Genomic DNA, 22,074 nt, shown 5'->3' on the forward strand with positions numbered 1-22,074 from the left:
TGGAAGCAACCTAAGTGCCCATCAAGGGACGAATGGATAAAGAAGATGTGGTATATATACACAATGGAATACTACTCAGCCATAAGAAACGATGAAATCCAACCATTTGTGACAACATGGATGGACATTTCGGGTATTATGCAAAGCGAAATAAGTGAGAGGGTGAAGGTCAAATACCGTATGATTTCCTTCATTAAGTAGTAGATAATAACAACAATAAACAAACACATAAAGACAGAGATTGGTTTGGTGGTTACCAGAGGGGAAGGGGGTAGGGGGAGGGCAAAAGGGATAATTTGGCACATGTGTGTGATGATGGGTTGTAATTAGTATTTTGGTGGTGAACATGATGTAATCTATGCAGAAATAGAAGTATAATGATGTACACCTGTAATTTATACAATGTTATAAACCAATGTTACTGCAATAAATAAAAAATTTAAAAAAAAATTTGGTGGATGAATGAATAAATAAACTCCCTGAGAATTGACTACTTGTTCCTTTATACCCTATTTCATACTTATGTCATAATTATAGTTCTTTATTGCACTATGGTGAATTTTTGAAAAATCATTGTAATTATCTCTTCTCTGCTAGTTGTAAGCTCATTGAGTGGAACTATGTTTCGTATTTATTATCCAATGCCTGGACAGTACCTGCTAAATAGACCCTTATTAAACATTTATTGAATGAATGAACACATTCTTAACTACTAATACTACTTAACCTCATTAGCAAGATTTAATGAACTTTTGAACAAAATAATGACTTATTTTGAATGAATAAGTTACTATTATTACTGAATGAATTCCTGATTTATTTATCTTAGCTACCCTACCCAGAACATTATGATAAAATGGGAGCTGCCCAATAAACTACATTCAAATATTTATAAATGAGAATTTCATTTATGCAAGATAGAATTGGGGATTGTTAGGACTTGCACTACAATATTTGTTTCTCTAGTTATTTTAGCATTTTATGTTGATATCTTGATACGGGAACTAGGATTCCCAAGGTTTAATCCTTTAAATTTTTAGTTTAGCAATATTAATTGTAGGCACAATTAATTATAATAATATCAAACTTGCTTGATTATGATACAAGTAATGTCTCCTTTATTTATTTTATTACTTTCTGTCCAATTTATTGTCTGTCTTTGCCACTATAACATTGGTCTTGTTAACACTGTATTGGTATTTATACCAAGTATTTATTCTTGAATACATACAAATGGTATGTATTCAAAGGTATGTTTTGAAAGAGTGATCATAATAACATATCATTTGATGAGTGATTACCACATATCAGGCATTATTCTAAGTGCTTGTACACGTTTTACCCTATTTAATCCTATAGCAATCACATCGAGTAGTACTGTAATTATCCCGATTTTATAGATGAGAGAGCTCAGACTTAGAGAGATTAAGAAACTGCCTAAAATGACAGAGCTAGTAAGGGCCAGAGGCCTGATTAGAAATAGTCTGTTTCTGGAGCCCAAACTCTTAACCTACTTTGCATAATTTGTCAAAAAAAAGATTATAAAAACAAAGAATCTAGTTTGGTGATGATGGAACATGATATCATAATAGCAAAGCAAACCTTTTGAGACCAAAACCTTAAGTTAGAGGAAATAATAATTTGAACCAACCCCCCCTCATAAATCTAAGGTAATCACCTCAGAATGGGTTTAAATATTCACTCTGTTGGTGGTAGAGACATTTAGAGGCTGGTCCCAGCTACAAGACTAGGTAGCTATAGAAACTGGCAGAAATTATATACCCCAGTTTCCTTATGTATATCATGAATATAAGAACATGTGGCATAGGTTAAAAGTAGATAATAATAGTACCCTCTGATAAAGCTATTAAAGGATTAAATAAGATATTACATTAAATAATATAATATGTGAGATAATAAATGAGAAAATACAGTGTCTGACACATAATACTCAATAAGTATTAGCTGTTATAATTATTGCTGTCTCTATTTTCTTGGAATGTGAGAATCAAATGAAATAATAGGTAGAATGCTCTTTAAAATAAATGTTGTATTATTTATATATCAGATATCACTGTTAACTTGGCAAGAGTTTAAGAAAGTACATTTAAAATCATTTTTCGTCTTTTTATTTCTAGTACATAAAAGATAGTATGCAGTCAATATAGTCATGGTCCAGCCATAAAAGAAGAGATTTTCCATTAATTCGGTTTTGAAAAAAAGTCTTTGGTGTTTAGGAGGTATAAATGAAATATCTTTAAGCACAAGAAGCTTAGACTTCTTATTCTAATTATATTGAAAACATAATAGAATAAAAGCATTACTGGTTAAATGTTGAAATGAACTGTGGAGAATAGAGAGAGGAGACTGGTATGGGCTGCAGTGATCTTGAAAGGCTTCATCTTGCAGAGAGAACTTAACTGGGCTTTGATGGAAAGTTAGGCAGTGGAGGAGAAGCAGGGCTGACGTCTCAGGAAGAAGAGAAGATGGCAGGTGCAAAGTTATGGAAAGCAAGTGAGCAAAGCATATTCTAGGGGAAAGAACCTAGATAATAGTTATGTTAGGGATTAGCAAAAGATTAAGTATGGCTAGAGAATAAAGGGGGCTTTAAAATTCAGACTAAGGAATTTGGATTTTATCCTTTTTATCCTGTGGGGAGTAGGAGATTATAAACTAATTTGTGGATGAGGTATGGACAAGATGAAACTGAAGCTTAAATGATTCTAAATCTAAATGAAATCTAAAATTCTTAAATTCATGATTCAAGATCAAACTTGAAGAGTAAATAATTTGACTCTAATGTATACAGAAGAGGAGGGAGAAGAATTAAAGTGGAGAAACCAACTAGAAGTCCACATTATTGATCCGCGTATTGGTGAGAGCCAGGAACAGGATGGAAGGAGTGGAATAAACAAAAAAGACTGATAAAAGTGATTTTTAAAGAAAGCATCATAGGATTTGGTGACTCTTTGCATGTAAACTGGAAGTGGGAGAGAGAAAGGAATTTTAGAATACAAGGGCTTTGAGTTGTAGAGAATGAAAATGCTGATGACATTGAGGAAAATCATGAAGGAATCTAATCCCACAGTAAAGCTTTGGACATGATGAATTTCAGATGACTGTAAAACATTCCAGAGGAATTGACTAATAAAGCAAGTGAAAACATGGGGTTAGAAATATGCTGAGATATCTGGCCTGGAGACCCAGATTTGGAAGTCAACAGCAAAGAGTTGTGAGTTAAAGCAATAACAATTAATCAACTCTGACTAATGAGTATACAGTTTCAAGACAGAAAGGAGGGAATTTCATGTGGGAAGAAGCAAGAAAAGAGTTGGAGAAAAGATAAGAGAGAAGATGTAAACAGAATGATGTCATTTCAGAAAAGCAAAAAGAGAAGAGAATTTTTAAAAAAAAAGGTCATCAATGGAGTCAAATATCAAAGAGAAGTAAAAGAGAAGAAAGTTAAGATCAAATTTTGGTGTGGGAGGCCGGCGTGGAATCTAACAGGGTAAGAGTCAAGTAGGGAACAGTTCATAGTGGGTCCCAAAGGGAATGAGAGGTGAAGAATTAGGAACAGTTCTATTGGTTTGGCAGAAGAAGGGTTGATGCAAAGACAGTTTTTTGTTGTTGTTGTATAAAAAATGTTATAAATAGAGGAAGATTCCCATGCAGAAGGAGAGGTTGATGTGTGAGGTCAAGTGTACAGCAAGAAAATTAATTGAGATATTAATTTTTCTCTCTGTATTTTTCCACTCAGCCTCCCACACCATCTCCCCACAAACTTAAACCAAGTATCCAGAGCCTTAGAATTTTCCTATCTGATGGACTTTTGCAGGGCAGAAAGCAGAAGCTGCTTAAAGTTGCTCCTCCCATGACCTATAAATACCTTGGTCAGCCAAAAATTATGCAAATGTTTCCAATGGACAAGTGAGAGAGAGTGAGCAAGCAAGAGAGAGTGAGTGAGGGGAAGAAAGAGAAAGGAGGGAGACAGAGAGAGAGAGATTTTGCTTATACTGGAAAATGTTGAAGGCCTGGAGTCCTGAAATAACAGATTACTTCTGTGCAATGCTGAATGACAATGCCCTGGAGAGATGAAGACCTCACAAGGAATGGCTGTGGAGCACACCTAGGGAAAAGACCCTGGGTTTCAAGCACAGCTTAATGGGGGAGCTCTATTATAATAATGTCTGATGCTAAATTCCCAACTCAGTGACAGAATTTGGATTTCTATCAATTTGTTAAAAATGAAGAAGTTGGATATTTCTTGCACATCAGAGACTGTGCTTGCAATTTCATACCTGTTACACAGTCTTTTAAGAATAAGAAAAGTATGGGTCATAACTTGCACAGGCAGTTAGAAGGGTTACACTTTGGGGGCACTTTTCCATCTAAAATGGAGGAAAAGGTAGAATAGGAGTAGTGTTATGTACTGGAAGATGAAAGTAACTGAGTCATTGGATGGTGGTGAAAGACCTCAGTATTATCAGTTAAGTATAACATGAGAACTGGTGGGGCGGGGAGGGGACCTTGGAGCAAACGGAGTTCTGGAATTGACAATGAGCAATGTGCTGGAGAATAAAGAAGATATGAAAGAAAGTGTTAACATCAGCACAAAATTTCCATGATGAAAGTATAACTCTTGAGAGATGTTGACTTTCTCTCTGAAGAGTTACATTCTATTGGTTCTGCTTCCTGCATGTGAAGAAGCTCTTTAAGGTGGCCTTGGGGAAGACATGATGAACCTCAGAAGCTTGGTTATGATTAGCCGTGTCTGGGGATTTGGAATATAGGAATTGCTGTCTTCATTTCCTGTAATTCTGTTGAAAGATGTTTGATGGAGGAGATTAACTTATTATAATTAAGCTTTACAAATGCTGACTAAAAATTTATGGGTGTATAGGCTGAAGAAACTGACTAAATACTAAGATCATACCATGCTGATTTACTGTTCTAACAAATGTTCATATCGTTTCACAGTTTATTTTGCTTACATAAGTGTTCTGTAAATTCTAAAATGGTGAACCTAAATGCATTCCTTTATCAATCCAGTTCTTTTCTAAGAAAAAACATTGAATTATTCAGTTATCTGTAGACTATTCATTTATGTCACTTAGAAATACCTGCTTGAATCTGTTAGAAGCATGAAAGTACCCTAACTTGAAAAACAATTGAGTTTATTTGGGCAAAGAAATCCAAATGTATTTGGTGTTGAATCTGACTGTTTTCAAACATTATTTCAACAAGACAAAAAAACCACTTTGATTCAGGTAGAAAATTGCAAGGCTTGTGGTTTACTGTTCACATGGCCTATATCAACAAGATCGATTAAAAAATTTTATTACTTTTGTATGTACCTGGTGTTAGGTGTGTAATACGAGTTATTATGTTAGTTAAATAATAAAGCTTTTATAATCATTATAAAGTTAATAAGATTAAAAAGCAATTGATGCAATGATGCCATTAGTAAAAAAGACAAAGAGACTTCTTTAGCAGAAAAAGGAATTTTTGAGAGAAAGCACAATGTGGAAAGACTATGCTGTTACAGAGCAAATGAAAAATGAAAACACTGATAATGATTTCTCATGTTCTTATAATCAGTGGTGACTGATTAGGACATTGGTAAATGCACCATTGAGAGAATACAGGAAGAGAGGGGAGAAGTCAACAATTATTCTATATTGTGCATATTTTAAGAAAAGTTTTTTTGTTACAACCTTTTTTACAGCATAAGTTAATTATATTGATAGCTTCCTTTTCCTTTTGTTGGGAGGGTAGTACTTCCCTCAAAGACGGCTACCTCGTTGACAGTGTTGTCTTCAGCTCCAGTAGAAAATTACGAATGTTTTCTGACATCATATTTAAGATTTCTACAAGATTGTTGATGGAGGATGAAACGATTTCTAAGTTAAAAAAAGAGGGGAGGAGACGTGGGAAAATACGTCGAGGAGAATCAGGAAAATTATAAAATTTTGCATAGACTGAAAGGTAACCATTGCCTCAATATAATTAAACACGAAACAGAATCAGCAAGTGTTCTAATATCTAAACAATTTAGTTTACTTGGAGTTGGGCGTTTGAAGTACTACAATATTACCAAGGTTCTGCTTCCTCCACTCAGCCCCTCTGTGGAGTCATCCCATGACTGTCTTAATGCTTTCACGGTGGTACTTTTGACTCTCCCTGGCACGATTTTGATACATTACTTCCATCTGCATCAGCAGAGTGGAGCTGAGTGTGGGCAGCCAGTGAGGTCTCCAGCCAGGCCGGGCAGGCTGCCGTTCTGATTGGTTGGCAGCCCGATTACAAACGGCAGGAGATGCAGACCAGCAAGGGCGAGCGCTCTCACCTGCAGGGGCTCTAGTTCGCAGTAGCTGCTTTTCATGAATGTTGGAGATCGTCTTCTGGTGTTTCTTGCACATAACCGTCATGATATCTAGGAATTCGATGCCACATAACTTTACCTTTTGCTCGTTCACCCATTGGGCCGTGCTTTCTCTAGAGAGTTGGCTTTGCAGTAGCCAAACTCCTAGCAGGTGAGATAACAGGCCCTGCATCCTGGACCTGATCTCTCCTGACCTGGCGGTTCAGCCTTTCCCTAGGGACTGCAGCTGCCGTCCTCTACTGCTTTCGCCTGTGGGCCTATCCTGGGCTTCAGAATAGTCTCCCTCCCTGGCTCCAGGTAGCTTTTTATAGCTCTTGGGCTATCAGTTCAGTTCTTGAGTTAATGATCCCAGCTCCACCGCTTTCCCCAACAGCTTCCAAAGAATTTTCTCTCAGCTCTTGTTCACCCTCCGCACTTCCCCTCTGCACATCCCACATTTCTCTGCGTGCTCCCAATCTTCTACTCCTTGCCTGTTTTAAAATTTGAATTTACCTCTTCTTCTTCCTTTCCTCCTTCGCAACTATTTTTATGCTTACTTAAATATCTGTAATTTTTATGGTCGTGTTCTTGTGTAAAGATATGTCATGGTCATTATAGAAAATACAGGTAAAATAAAAATAAAACTGACCTGTAACCTCATCAGCTGGAGATTATCTTGGTTAATACTTGCTGTATAACCTATTATTTTTCCAAACTACCCCCACATTTATTTTTATTTCTTCTTCAAAGCATTAAAAGAGTACGATTAAGGGGGCTAGCCAGGTGGCGGAGGGGTTAGGTTCACCCGTGGTCTCCGCTACCGGGGCCTGGGGTTCGTCAGCTCGGGTCCTGGGTACGTACCCACCCCGCTCATCAAGCCATGCTGTGGTGGCACCCACATAGAGCAACCAGAAGGATGTACACCTATCTACTGGGGCTTTGGGGGGAAAAAAGGAGGAAGATTGGCCCTAAACCAGTCTTCCTAAAAAAAAAACAAAAAACAAAAAACAACTGTAATTAGGTTGAGTTATGTAGTACCTTGTGTATCCATCTATAGTATTATGATGGGTGGATGGAAAATTTTTCACAAAAGAAAGAAAACTGATGATGTTTCAACCAAGTCCTGTGAAAAGTATTAATATTCCCAAAATATCACTTTCGGTTTGTATAGTAATGTTTAAGGTTTACACAGACTTTCCTATTCATTATTGCAGAGGATCAGAATCTTAAGCCTAGAGGGAACTTCTGCTCTCTGGAGGTCCTGACAAGGATTAAAAAAACACGTGGACCTCTAGGGTTGCCTCTTAAGCCTTAGGAGAGCACTGGATTGGAAGATATGCTTACAGAGGTAGGTAATCAGACTCAATCACTTTCTACCAATTTCTTGTTTTCTTTTGACTTCCTTGGGTGATTGGTGAATTGTTACCAGCTATCTGAATATTTTAATTTGAAATTATAATTATTATGTCTAAAGAATGGAGAACACGCATACACGACATGGAAAAAGCAGTAGAATTCTACAATCCTAGGAAGAATATGTTGGTAGCACATGTATGTGTACAAAAATTTCTATCTTTATGATGGATTTATGGTATTCTATATTTGTTGTATTTTGTGATCAGAAGTTTGTATCACTTTTCAAATTTTTAAACAAATCAGCGCAGTTTGAGGGACAATGGTCTCAACAGATAACTCCCAAGTACATATACATAAACTTTTAAATGCAAATAGGACTACATGTTTATAAACCTTATTTGTTTGTGTTCAAAATCTAATCAGACTGTATCTGTTCCACTTCTGTAAGCCTGAGGGCTTGATGGAAGTTATGGTACTTTTGAAATAAACTAATAAATACTCTTAGTTCCCAATAAAAAAATATGATCTAGGTCCCTCATAATTGGAGGAAGGCCTAGTCATCATTTGTCAAATACTGGGTATTGTGTAACTTTTTGCCTAACACCTGTCTAGAGCTACAGGATAGTCGGAGTAGTGATTTTAGATGCGTTTTGATTAAGACAAGCAGTTTGGGAAAGGGTTTTCAAAATTGAGGTTGTGAAGGTATTTTTATGGGTTGACTGACTTTGAGGAACAGTCTATGTGCAATACTGTTTTACAAAGAAACTGATTATTTAAAAATGAATTTCCAAGTGTCTCTTCATGTCATGCTAAAAATCCTTTCTAAACATTGTTTTCTATTTTATATGTTCTGGATATTAAACTTTTATCTTGTATATGATTTGCAATTATTTTCTTCAATTTTGTGAGTTTTTATTTCACTCTCTTGATATTGTCCTTTTGTTGTTGTTGTTGAGGAAGATTCACCCTGAGCTAACATCTGTGCCAATCTTCCTCTATTTTGTATGTGAGTCACCACCACAGCATGTATGTCCAAGCCCGGGATCTGAACTTGCGAACCTGGGTTGCTGAAGCGGAGCACACCAAACTTAACCACTACACCACAGGGCCAGCCCCCTTGATAGTGTCCTATGATACACAAATGTTTTAAATTTTGATGAAGTCCAGTATATTTATGTTTTCTTTTGTTGTCTGTGTTTTTGGTATAATATCCATGAAATCATTGCCACACTCAATGTCAAGAAGATTTTTCCCATATGCTTTCTTCTAAGAATTTTATTTTTAGCTCTTACATTTAGGTCTTTGATACATTTTGAGTTAAATTTTGTGTATGATGTGAGGTCAGCATCCAAGTCCTTCGTTTGCAGACAGATATCCAGTTTTCCCAGCACCACTTGTTGAAAAGATTGTCCTTTCCCCATTAAATGGTCTTGGGACTCTTGTCAAAAATCATTTGACCAAATACACAACAGTTTATTTCTGGGCTCTTTATTCTGTTCTATTGATTTATATGGCCCTCCTTATGCCACTGCCTCACTGTTTTGATTACCACAGCTGAAGCTCTGTAGAAAGTTTTGAAATCTAGAAGTGGAGTCCTCCAACTTTGTTCTTTTTTAAGGAAAAAAGAACTTTGTTCTTATTTATCTTTGTTTTATTTCTACAGAAAAAGTCATTGGTGTTTTGATAGGAATGGCATTGAACCTATAGATCACTTTGGGTAATATTGATCTCTTAACAATATTAAGTCTTCTGACCCATGAACGTAGTATGTGTTTCCATTTATTTATGCCTTCTGTAAAATTTTTTAGAAATGTCTGTAGATTTCTCCTTGTTTAACTCCATTTCTAAGTATTTTATTGTTTTTGATGCTCTTGTAAATGGAATTGTTTTCTCCATTTCATTTATGGATGTTCATTGCTAGTGTATATAAATACACTCAATTTTTACATATTGATTTTGTATCCTACTACTTTACTGAAATTGTTTATTAGCTGTAACAGTTGTTTTATGGAATCTTTAGATCTTTCTATGTATAAGATCATATCATTTTAGGCAGAGAATTTTTACTTCTTCTTTTCCAATTTGCATGCCTTTTTTTCTTTTTCATATTTAATTGCTCTGACTACTATATTGAATCGAAGGAGTGAAAGTGGGCATCTTTGTCTTGTTCCTGATCTTAAGGGATAAGTTTTCAGTCTTTCACCATTGAGAATGATGTTAAGTGTGGATTTATCACACATAGCGTTTATCATGTTGAAGAACAGTCTTTGTATTTCCACTTTCCTGGTTGTTTTTATAATCATGCAATGGTGTTGAATTTTGTCAAATTCTTATATTACATGCTTTTTACCCATCATCATTCTACTAATGTGGTCTATTACATTAATTGATTTTTATATGTTGAACTATGCTTGCATTCCAGAAATAAATCTTTTAGTCATGGTGTACCGTCCTTTTAATGTTCTGCTGAATTCACTTTGCTGTTTTTTGTGGAGGATTTTGGCATCAATATTCATAAAGGAGATTGGTCTGTAGTTTTCTTTTCTATGTAGTATATTTGTCTAGCTTTGGTATCAGGGTAATACTGGCCCTTGAGAGTGAGGTAGGAAGTGTTCTCCAATTTTTTGGATGATTTTGAGAAGGACTGGTTTTAATTCTTCTTAAATGTTTAGTAGAATTCACCAATGAAACCGTCTTGTCCTGGGCTTTTCTTTGCTGGCAGGTTTTTGATTACTGATTCAATCTCCTTACTAGAGATTGAATTATTCAGATTTTCTATTTCTTCATGATTCATTTTTGGTAGATAGTTTCTTTCTAGGAATATATCCCTTTTGTGTGCATATAACAATTAATAATATTCTATTATAATACCTTATACTTCTCTATAATCAGTAGTATTATTTTCAGTTTCATTTCTGATTTTAGTTAAGTGGAGTCTTCTTTCTCTTTATTAATCAACCAGCTAAATGTTTGTCAACTTTATTGATCTTTTTAAAAAAAATTGAAATCTCCAACTTTATGGTACAGCTTTCTATTTCTCCATTGAATTCTGTCAGTGTTTGCTTCATAAATTTTCAAGCTCTGGAGATTGTTACATATATTTTTGTAGCTGTTATTTCTCCATGGAATTCTGTCAGTGTTTGCTTCATAAATTTTGCAGCTCTGGAGATTGTTACATATATTTTTGTAGCTGTTATATATTCTGAATAAATAAGCCCTTTTATTAATATATCATTTCCTCATCGTCGCTCATAACAGTTTTTGACTAGAAGTCTGTTTTATCTGATGTGAATAGAGTTTCAGTCTGTCCAGTCTGCTATTACAAAATACCATAGACTGGGTGCCTTCTAAACAACAAACATTTTTTTCTCACAGTTCCAGAGCCTGGAAGTCTGAGATCAGGGTGCCAGCATGGTTGGGTTCTGGTAAAGGCTTTCTTCTGGGTTTCAGACTGTCAACTCGTTGCTGTATCCTCACATAGTGGAAGGAGCCAGGGAGCTCCATAGGGTTTCTTTCATAAAAACGTTAATCCCATTCATGAGGGCTCCAGCATTATGACCTAAGCACCTCTCAAAGGCCCTACCTCCTAATACCATCATATAGGGCATTAAGATTTCAACATGTGAATTTTGAGGTACACATAAATGTTCAGATCATAGCTTTTAGCAACACTAACTCTCTTTTGCTCCTTATTTGCATGAAACGTCTTTTTCCATCCTTTAACTTTCAATCTATTTCTGTCTTTAGATTTAAAGTGCGTCTCTTGTAGACAGGATATACTTGGATCCTATTTATTCATCCGTTCTGCCAATCTCAGCCTTTTGAATGAAGAGTTTAATTCATTTATTTTTAAGTATTACCGATAAGGAGAAACTTACTTTTCTCATTTTTCTGTCTGTTTTCTATATGTCTTAAAGCTCTTTTGTGTCTTATTTCCTTCATTACTGCCTTGGCTTTTTTGTCGCTGTTGATTTTTTTTGTAGTGACATGTTTTCATTCCCTTCTCATTTCCTTTTGTGTATATTCTATAGGTATTTTTTGTGCTTGCCATGGGGATTTCAGACAACGTCCTAAAGTTATAACATCTAATTTTAATTGGTACCAACTTAACTTCAACCATACAAAATTTCTACTCCTATACATCTCTCTTTCCCTATTTTATACTTTTAATGTCACAGATTACCTCTTTTGACATTGTGTACAAACTACCATACATTTGTAGTTATTTTTATGTCTTTGTGTCTTTTAACCACTATACAAAATAAGAAGTGGAATTACAAACCACAGTTACAATACTAATGGCTTGTATTTTGACCACGTATTTACCTTTAAGGGAGATCTTTATATCTTAATATAGCTTTGAGTTGTGCCTAGTATGCTTTTATTTCAACCTGAAGGACTTCTTTTAGCATTTTTTTTAGGGCAGATGTGGTAGTAATAAACTCCCTCAATGTTTGCTTATCTGAGGTGTCTTATTTTTTATTTTACATTTGAGGGACAGTTTTCTGGATATAGAATTCTTGCTTGACAGTTTTTATCTTTCAGCACTTTAAATGTATCATCACACTACCTTCTGTACTCCAAGGTTGTCACTGAGAAATCAGCTGATGATGTGATTGAGGATCCTTTGCATATGACAAATAGCTACTCTATCACTGCTTTCAAGATTCTTTCCTTGTCTTTGTCTTTTGTTTTTTGCTATGATTCTGATTTGTCTGTTGGTTAACTTTGTATTTATCCAACTCAGAGTTTGTTGAGCTTCTTGGATTGTACATTCCTGTGCTTCATCAAATTTCAGAAGTTTCGTCTGCTATTTCTTCAGATAATCTCTCTGCCCCTTTCTCTCTCTCTGCTCCTTATTGGAGTCCCATAATACATATAATGGTCATTTGATGGTGTCCCAGAAGTTTCTTAGGCTCTGTATATTTTTCTTCATTTTTTATACTTCTGTTTTTCAGACTCAATTATTTCAGTTGTCCTGTCTTCAAGTTTCCTGATTATCTCTTTGACTACTCAAATCTGCTGTTGATTCCCCCTAGTAACTTTTCAATTTAGTAATTTATTTTTTAGCTCCAGAATTTCTGTTTGGCTCCTTTTAATAATTTCTGTCTCTTTGTTGATATTCTCATTTTGTTCACACATCAATTTATTAATTTCCTTTAGATCTTTGCACATATTTTCCTTTAGTTCATTCATCATACTTCAGACAGTTTTATTAAAATGTTTGTCTAGTATGTCCAATGTCTGGGCTTTCTCAGGGATGGTTTCTTTCAGGTTATATTGTTCCCTTGAATGATCTCTGTTTTCCTCTTTCTTTATATACCTTATGATTTTTCGTTGGAAATGGAGCAATTGGAAATACAGCCTCCTCTATCAGTCTTTGCAGGTTATCTCCATACTGGTGTAGTCCCTTGCCAATGAGCTAGACTTGCTCTGAGCCTAAACATCAGCCAGAGGTGAAAGCTTGTTTTTTTCGGGTCTTTTGTAAGCCTGTGTCTTGCCTTACCCTCTCTGTGGCTTTCTCAATTCCTCCGTATATACAGCTGCTTTTGAATGTCTTAATTTCCTCAAGAGTCCTTGCCCTGCTTCTCATCAGGGCTTGAGACTGTCTATTGTATGTCTCTACCCATAACCTTTTGCGTCATGTGTCTGTGGCTCTGTAGTCTCCTTGCAGCTTTCATGAGCAGTGCCCTCTGTTTTCCTACCTGCAATCTGAGTTAGGTTAAACAAATGCCAGTCCTTCAGATGGCTCTCAGACATACACAATAATTTATAAATAATGTCTACTCTTCATTCTTGTTCAAGAGAGGGAAAGAGTTACTGGGCTGTCCTCTCTTCCAGACCAAGACTAGCACTTCATGTGAGGGTGGGACAAGGGCAATTAAAACACCACAAATCTTTTCTACTATTATGAAGGTGGCTTTTTCTTTTTGGAAATTCATTAAGCTACTGTAACTTGATTTTTTCATGGTTTTCCAGAACTTTTCTGTGGTTAGTTCAGCCAGTTTCCACTTATGTTTCCACAGGCAACAAGAGCTTATAGCTTCCCAGTTTGCCATTTTTCTCTGTTTTCTATTGTTAAAAATCATTTTGTAAAATAACCTTAATGTTCCTAAGCTAACATAATGCAAAGCAAACGTATAAAACTACTTTACAAATATATTGAAGTCTTTAAATTGAAAACAACATGATAGCTGTAAGTTATTTCATGTTTTTACATATTTTATGTTTATTTCATATATATTTCATGTTTTTACGTATTTTTTCATACTTGGCTGTATCTAGAGCAGCATCTTGTTTCTTCTGCAACCAAGAAAGGTAATGCACATTAATTTCTTTTTAAATGTAGCATAAATTTTTTCAATTACTTTTATTTTTTACATTGAAATTCTGTCAACTTTGGCAAGGGAAATTACTTCAGTATCAGCTTGTTCTGTGCAAGAAATAATTGAACAAAGCAGGAAAGAATTATTTGTTCAGACAATCATTTGTGGTGTACTTAGTACGTAGTAGGCACTTTCATAGGAGATGCAAAGAATATGAATACAAGGTTTTCAATTCAAGGGGCTCATAAACTGTTTAGACATATTTTTTGAAGCCTGTCTTGGTGCATGAGTTAAATGGATCAGAAAGCTTCTCTAAGCAGACCATAAGGTTGGAATTGAGAAGAGAGAAAGAACACACATTTATTGAGTGCTCTTGATTTGTGGGCACTCTACATGGGTGGTCTTATGGAGTCGTTAACACTATCCACTGATGTGGGCATTTTCCCGTTTTATAAGGACAGGAATCAAGTTGAGAGAGGTGAAGGAACTTGTCCAGTGTAACTTTGGCTTGCAAAAGTGCAATATGTGGGCTTATCTTCAGTTAAGGATCACTGAGAAATTCAGGATTCACAGCCTTTTTGGGCATAACTAAAGTGCTTTGCATGTCCTTAAAAAGAAACCTATTTAAAGAGAAAATATAGATGTGCCAATGAATATAGCTGGTAAGTGCTGGATCTGAGATACCTACTCATGTCTATTGAATTCCAATCCCTTGAATCCAACTCCAGTTGGGGTTAGCCAAAATGGTGAGGATAAATAGATACAAATTAATGTCTTTGAATGAGTTTTTGGTGGTATAAGTGCAGCAAACATGAGCAAAACATTTGGTTGACTGGCCCAATCTCCTTTTTAGTCTCTTCTTCTTTGCTTACCTCAACTCTTGAGACTGTAAGTGCTAGCAATAATTTCCCAATGTCTTTTGCAGTGTTATGGACTTAATTGTGTTGCCCCCAAATTCATTTGTTGGAGCCCTAGCCCCCAGTACCTTACAATGTGACTGTTTTTGGAGATAGAGTCTGTCAAGAGGTAATTAATGTTAAATGAGTTTGTAAATTTGGGTCCCTAATCTAATATGACTGCTGTCCTTAAAAGAAGAAAATGGGACACAGAGACGTGTGCACACAGAGAAAAGGCCATGTGAGGATATAGCAAAGAAGCAGCTGTCGGCAAGCCAAGGAGAGAGATCCCAGGAAAAATTAACCCTGCCAGCACCTTGATGTACTTCCAGCCTCAGAACTGTGAGAAAATAATTTACTGTTGGTTAAGCCACCCGAATTGTACTGCTTTATTATGGCAGCCCTAGAAAACTAATATAGATTTTGGTAACAAGAAGTGAGTTGCTGCTGTAACAAAAACCAAAAAATGTGCAAGTGGCTTTAGAACTGAGTAATGGTTAGAGGCTGGAAGAGTTTTCAAAGCATGCTAAAGCAAGCCTAGATTGCCTTGAAGAGATTGTTGGTAGGAGTATGAATGGTGTTTCTGTGTGAGACATCAGACAAAATGAGGAATATGTTATTGAAACTATAGGAAAGGCTATCCTTGTTATAAAGTGGCAAAGAACTTGTCTGAGGAGCCAGCCCCATGGCATAGTGGTTAAGTTTGGCATGCTTCACTTCAGCGGCCCAGGTTTGCAGGTTCAGATTCTGGGCGTATGGAGCTACATCACTCATCAGCCATGCTATGGTGGCAACCCACGTACAAAATAGAGGAAGACTGGCACAGATGTTAGCTCAGCGGTAATCTTCCTCAAGCAAAAACAAAAAAAGAAGAAGATTGGCTGTGGATGTTAGCTCAGCGCTAATCTTCCTCAAGCAAAAAAAAACAAAAAAGAGGAAGAATGGCAGAGGATGTTAGCTCAGGGCGAATCTTCCTCAGCGAAAAACAAAAAAAGGCCAAACAGATAGCCCACAGCAAAAAAATTACAATAACTGAATGGAACAATTCAACAGAGAGCTTTGAAAGCAGACTTGACCATGCAGAATAAAGAATCACTGGCCTGGAAGATAGGACATTTGAAATTATCCAATCAGAGGAGAAAAAAGAATGAAAAAGAGTGAAGAAAGCCTATGGGACTTATGGGACACAATGGAAAAAACCCCAACATTCACATTATAGGAATTCCAGAAGGAGGAGAGAGAGAGAAAAGGACAGAAAGTATATTTAAAGCAATAATGGCTAACAACTTCTCAGACCTGGGGAGAGAAATAGACATCTATATCCAAGAGGCCCAAAGGGCCGCAAATGTGGCGAACCTGAATAGGGCTACACCAGAATGCATTATAATTAATTTGTCAAAAGTCAAAGACAAAGAAAGTATTTTAAAAACAGCAAGAGAAAAGAGAGAAGTTATGTACAAGGGAACCCCCATAACACTATCAGTAGATTTCTCAACAGAGAATTTTTAGGTTGGAAGAGAAAGGGATGACATATTCAAAATATTGAAAGAAAAAAATTGTCAAGCAAGAACGCTATACCTGGCAAAGGTTTCCTTCAGAAGTGAAGGACAGATAAAGACTTTCCCAAACAAAAAAAGCTGAGGGAATTCATCACCATTGGACCCGCCTTACAAGAAATGCTAAAGGGAGTCTTTGAGTGGAGATAAAAGAACACTAATTAACATTATAAAAACATAAGAAAGCAGTATAATGGAGATTTCTGGGAAGATGGAGCATAGGAGAACTTTGAAATCACCTCCTCCCATGGACACAACAAATTTACAACTACCCTTTGAACAGTTACCCCTGAGAGAGAACTGAGAACTGGATAAAAAGAACCCCCACAACAAGGGACAGTGCTGACTGAGGTGGCAGCGATTCCTTTCTGGAGAGGAAAAAGTCACATTCTAGCCATGGCACTTCATGGCCGGGAGCAATCTTAATGTATGAAGCTTCCCCTGGAGAAGCAGGGGATCTGAGTGGGAGAGCTTTGCTACAATAAACAGCTTTTGGACTCAGCACAACCAAGCTGAGTGTCATAATATCTGGCTTTGCTGACTATTAACAACAACAGGAAATACCCCCAGAAAAGCTGTTGAAAATAAGGGAAAGAAAAGCCTGCTCTTAAAGGGCCCATGCACAAATTCACCCATTTAGGAAAGCAACCTAAAATCACCAGAAAGAAAGGCGCATAGTCCTTTGGTGAAAAGAGACTCACTTGATAGTCTATGGGTGCATCTTGGTGAGAGGTGAGACCTCCCCATGCTGGGACCACTTCACCAGAGACTGAGACATTGGCAGCAGCCATTATTGTGACCTAGTGTAGGCATTCTGACACAGACCCTGGCAGACATCATTGGAGTTCTTCCTCTGGCCTGTTAGTGCAGGGGTTTGTCTCCTCCGCTAGAGCACCAATTTAATCCAGCTTAGCCAGAGCAGGCAGCCCACCCTAGGGACTGGCCCCACCCAACAGCAAGCCCTCAGGCACCTTGTGGGCCCAGGTATGCAGGGTATGTGGGACCTCTGCAGTAGGGCGAATGAGTCCACTTCAATGGGTTGGGGCATGCGCATGGAGCAGGACTGCATTGATGGGGCCTATGGGCCTGTGGGCAATGGGGCTTGTCAGTTGGAGCAGACTTGTACTTCTCAAACAACCACACAGGGAATTCGCCCCACCTTCCAATGCCTGGAACAATTGTGTGCTGCCATGCCTGGGGCTGTCCCCAGCCAGCTGCACTCCTGAGAGAGCTGACAACAGCGTTGCAGGCCAGAGGCCCATAGCAGTTGTAAGCCTCTGAGCCTAGCAACTGGCCACACTGGGGGCCTACTCATTTAACAGAAAAACTGCAGCAAGAATGTGCTATTAGACCTTGCAGCAACTATACTGGGGCTCCCCACACCTGTAAAGTGATTGAAGGGACAGTAGCAGCTGCACACAGCTGAGCATTACAACCAGCTGGCCAGGGGGACAGCCTAGCCTCCCCATGCACCTGCAGCAAAAGCAACCCTGCCACAAGAGAAGGAAACATGTAGGAGACATAGGAGACACTCCTGGAACATTTGGAACTGCTGATGAGAGGGAAGCACACTGCTGGGCATCATAAGGCATCTCTTACCTAAGGCTACCTCTACAAAATTGGGAGACATAGCTGATCTACCTAATACATAGATATAAGCACAGAGAAAGAGGCAAAATGAGGAGACAAAGGAAGATGTTCCAAATAAAGGATCAGGACAAATCCTCAGAAAGAGAACTAAATGAGGGGCCAGCCCAGTAGTGTAGTGGTTAAGTTCACACACTCCACTTTGGTGGCCCAGGGTTCACAGGTTCAGATCCCAGGCATGGACCTATGCACCACTTATCAAGCCATGCTGTGGCAGGTGTCCCACATATAAAGTGGAGGAAGATGGGCATGGATGTTAGCCCAGGGCCAATCTTCCTCAGCAAAAAGAGGAGGCTTGGCAACAGATGTTAGCTCAGGGCTAATCTTCCTCAGCAAAAAACAAAAAAAAAAAAAGAAAAAAAAGAACTAAATGAAACAGAGATAAACAATCTACCTCATAAAGAGTACAAACAAATAGTCGTATGGATGCTCACTGATCTTGGGAGAAGAATGGATGAATTCAGTGGGAACCTCAACAAAGAATTGGCAAATATTAAAAAGAATGAATCAGAAGTGAAGAATACAATACTGGAAATGAAAAATTCACCAGAGAGACTCAATAGCAGTGTAGATGATATAGAAGAATGGATCAGTGAGCTCGACAAAAGACTAAAGGAAATCATCCAAGCTAAAAAATAATTAAAAAGAATGAGGACAGTCTAAGGGACCTCTGGGACAACATCAAGCACAGTAACATCTGTATTATAGGTGTCCCAGAAGAAGAAGAGAGAGACAAAGGGGCAGAGAATCTATTTGAAGAAATAATAGCTGAAAACTTTCCTAACCTAAGGAAGGAAATAGACATCCAGGTATAGGAAGCACAGAGAGCACCAAACAAGATAAACCCAAAGAGGTCAATACCAAGGCGCATTAGTATTAAAATGTCCAGAATTAAAGATAAAGAGAGAATCCTAAAAGCCACAAGAGAAAGGCAACAAGTTACACACAAAGGAAACCCCATAAGGCTATCAGCTGACTTCCCAGCAGGAACCTTACAGGCTAGAAGGGAGAGGCATGATATATTTAAAGTGCTGAAAGGAAAAAACCTACAGCCAAGAATACTCTACCCAGGGGAGTTATCATTCAGAATGGAAGAAGAGATAAAGAGTTTACCAGACAAGCAAAAAATAAGGAGTTTATTACCAAGAAACTGCCTTACAAGAAATGTTAAAGGGATTGACTTAAGTGGAAAAGAGAAGGAATAGGAATAAGAAATTAGGAATAAGAAATTATCCACAAATAGAAATAAGAAAATTATCAAAAAAAAAAAAGTAATAAAAGTACTGGTAAAGACAAGTATACAGTAAAGGTAGCAGATCGACCACCTATGAAGCCAATATGAAGATCAAAAGACAAAGTACTAAAATTATCTGTTTCCATGATAGAAGGATAATGGATACACATGCACAAAAAGAGAGGTTAGATGTGATATCAAAAACATAAAATGTGCAGGGCCAGCCTGGTGGCACAAGTGGTTAAGTGTGTGCGCTCTGCTGCGGCGGCCTGGGGTTTGCCGGTTCGGATCCTGGGCGCACACTGACGCACCGCTTGTCAAGCCATGTTGTGGCGGCGTCCCATATAAAGTGGAGGAAGCTGGGCATGGATGTTAGCCAAGGGCCAGTCTTCCTCAGCAAAAAGAGGAGGATTGGCAGATGTTAGCTCAGGGCTGACCTTCCTCACAGAAAACAAAAACAAAAACACCATAAAATGTGGGAGAAGGGGAGTAAAAGAGAAGAACTTTTTGCAAGACGCCAAACTAAAGAGACCATCAACTTAGTATAGATTGCTGTATATGTAGGTTATTATATATGAACCTCATGGTAATCACAAATCAGATACTTACAATAAATATAAAAAAATTAAGAGAAAGGAACCTAAACATAATACTAAAGAAAGCCGTCAAACCACAAGTGAAAAGAGCAAGAGAAGAAGAAAATGAACAGAGAAGACCTAATAAAACACCCAGAAAAAAAGTAACAAATGGCAGTAAGTACATTTAAGCTACTTTAAATGTCAATGGACTAAATGCTCCAATCAAAAGGGATAGGGTGGCCGATTGGATAAAAAAAAAAGACCCATATATATGCTAGATACAAGAGACACATTTCATACCTAAAGCCACTCACAAACTGTAAGTGAAGGAATGGAAAAGGATACTCCATGCAAATGGCAATGAAAAGAAAGCTGGGGTAGCAATACTTATATCAGACAAAATAGACTTTAAAACAAAAACTGTAACAAGAGACAAAGAAGGGCACTACATAAAGATAGGGGATACAACACTTGTAAATATATATGCACCCAACATAGGAGCACCTAAATATATAAAGCAATTATTAACAGGCATGAAAGGAGAAACAAGAACAAAACAATTATAGTAGGGGACTCGAACACTCCAATTACACCAATGGATAGATCATCCAAAGAGAAGATCAATAAGGAAACATTGGCCTTTAATAACACATTAGACCAGATGGACTTAGTAGATATATACAGAACATCCTGTCCAAACCACAGAGTACACATTCTTTTCAAATGCACATGGAATATTCTCCAGGATAGATCACATATTAGGCCACAAAACAAGTCCAATAAATTTAAGAAGATTGAAAGAATACCAAGCATCTTTTCTGACCACAACGTTATAAGGCTAGAAATAAACTACAGGAAGAAAATCAGAAAAGCCACAAATATGTGGAGATTCAACAAAATGCTACTGAACGATTGGGTCAACTAAGAAATAGAGGAGAAATTAAAAAATACCTGAGGACAAATGAAAATGAAAATACGACATGCCAAAATTTATGGGATAGAACAAAAGCGGTTCTAAAGAAGGATGTGTATAGCAATACAGGCCAACCTCAACAAACAATAAAAATCTCAAATAAACAATCTAACAGTATACCTAGAGAAACTAGAAAAAGAAGAACAAACAAAGCCCCAAATCTGTAGAAGGAAGGAAATAATAAAAGTCAGAGCAGTAATAAATGAAATAGAGACTAAAAAACAATAGAAAAAAAATCAATGAAATGAAGAGGTTGTTCTTTGAAAAGATAAATAAAATTAACAAACCTTTAGCTAAACTCACCAAGAAAAGAAGAGAGAAGTCTCAAATAAATAAAATCAGAAATGAAAGAGGAAAAATTACAATGGGCACCTCTGCAATACAAAGGATTATAAGAGAATATTATGAAAAGCTATCTGCCAACAAATTGGATAATCTACAAGAAATGGATAAATTCTTAGAATCATACAACCTTCCAAAACTGAAGGAAAAAGAAACAGAGAATTTGAATAGACCAATCACCCATATGGAGATCAAAACAGTAATCAAAAACCTCCCAAAAAACAAAAGTCCAGGACCAGACTGCTTCCCTGGTGAATTCTACCAACTATTCAAAGAAGACTTAATACCTATCCTTCGCAAACTCTTCCAAAATATTAAAGAGGAAGGGAAGCTTCCTACCTCATTCTAGGAAGCCAACATTACCCTGATACCAAAACTAGACAAGGACAACACACACAAAAAAGAAAATTACAGGCCAATATAACTGATGAACATCGATGCAAAAATCCTCAACAAAATACTAGCAAATTGAATACAACAATACATTAAAAAGATCATACAAAATGATTAAGTGGGATTTATCCCCAGGAACCAGACAAGGATGCCCACTTTCACCACTGTTATTTAACATAATATTGGAAATCATTTAAGTTATTTAACAGAATATTGGAATAACCAGAGCAATCAGGAAAGAAAAAGAAATAAAAGGGATCCAAATTGGAAAGGAAGAAGTGAAAGTGTTGCTATTTGCAGATGACATGATTTTATATATTGAAAACCCTGAAGAACCCACCAGAGACCTTTTAGAAATAATAAATGAATATGGTAAAGTTGCAGAATACAAAATCAACGTACAAAAATCAGT

Source organism: Diceros bicornis, chromosome 22 (genome assembly GCF_020826845.1).
Source record: "Diceros bicornis minor isolate mBicDic1 chromosome 22, mDicBic1.mat.cur, whole genome shotgun sequence".
In the NCBI taxonomy this organism is placed as follows: domain Eukaryota; kingdom Metazoa; phylum Chordata; class Mammalia; order Perissodactyla; family Rhinocerotidae; genus Diceros; species Diceros bicornis.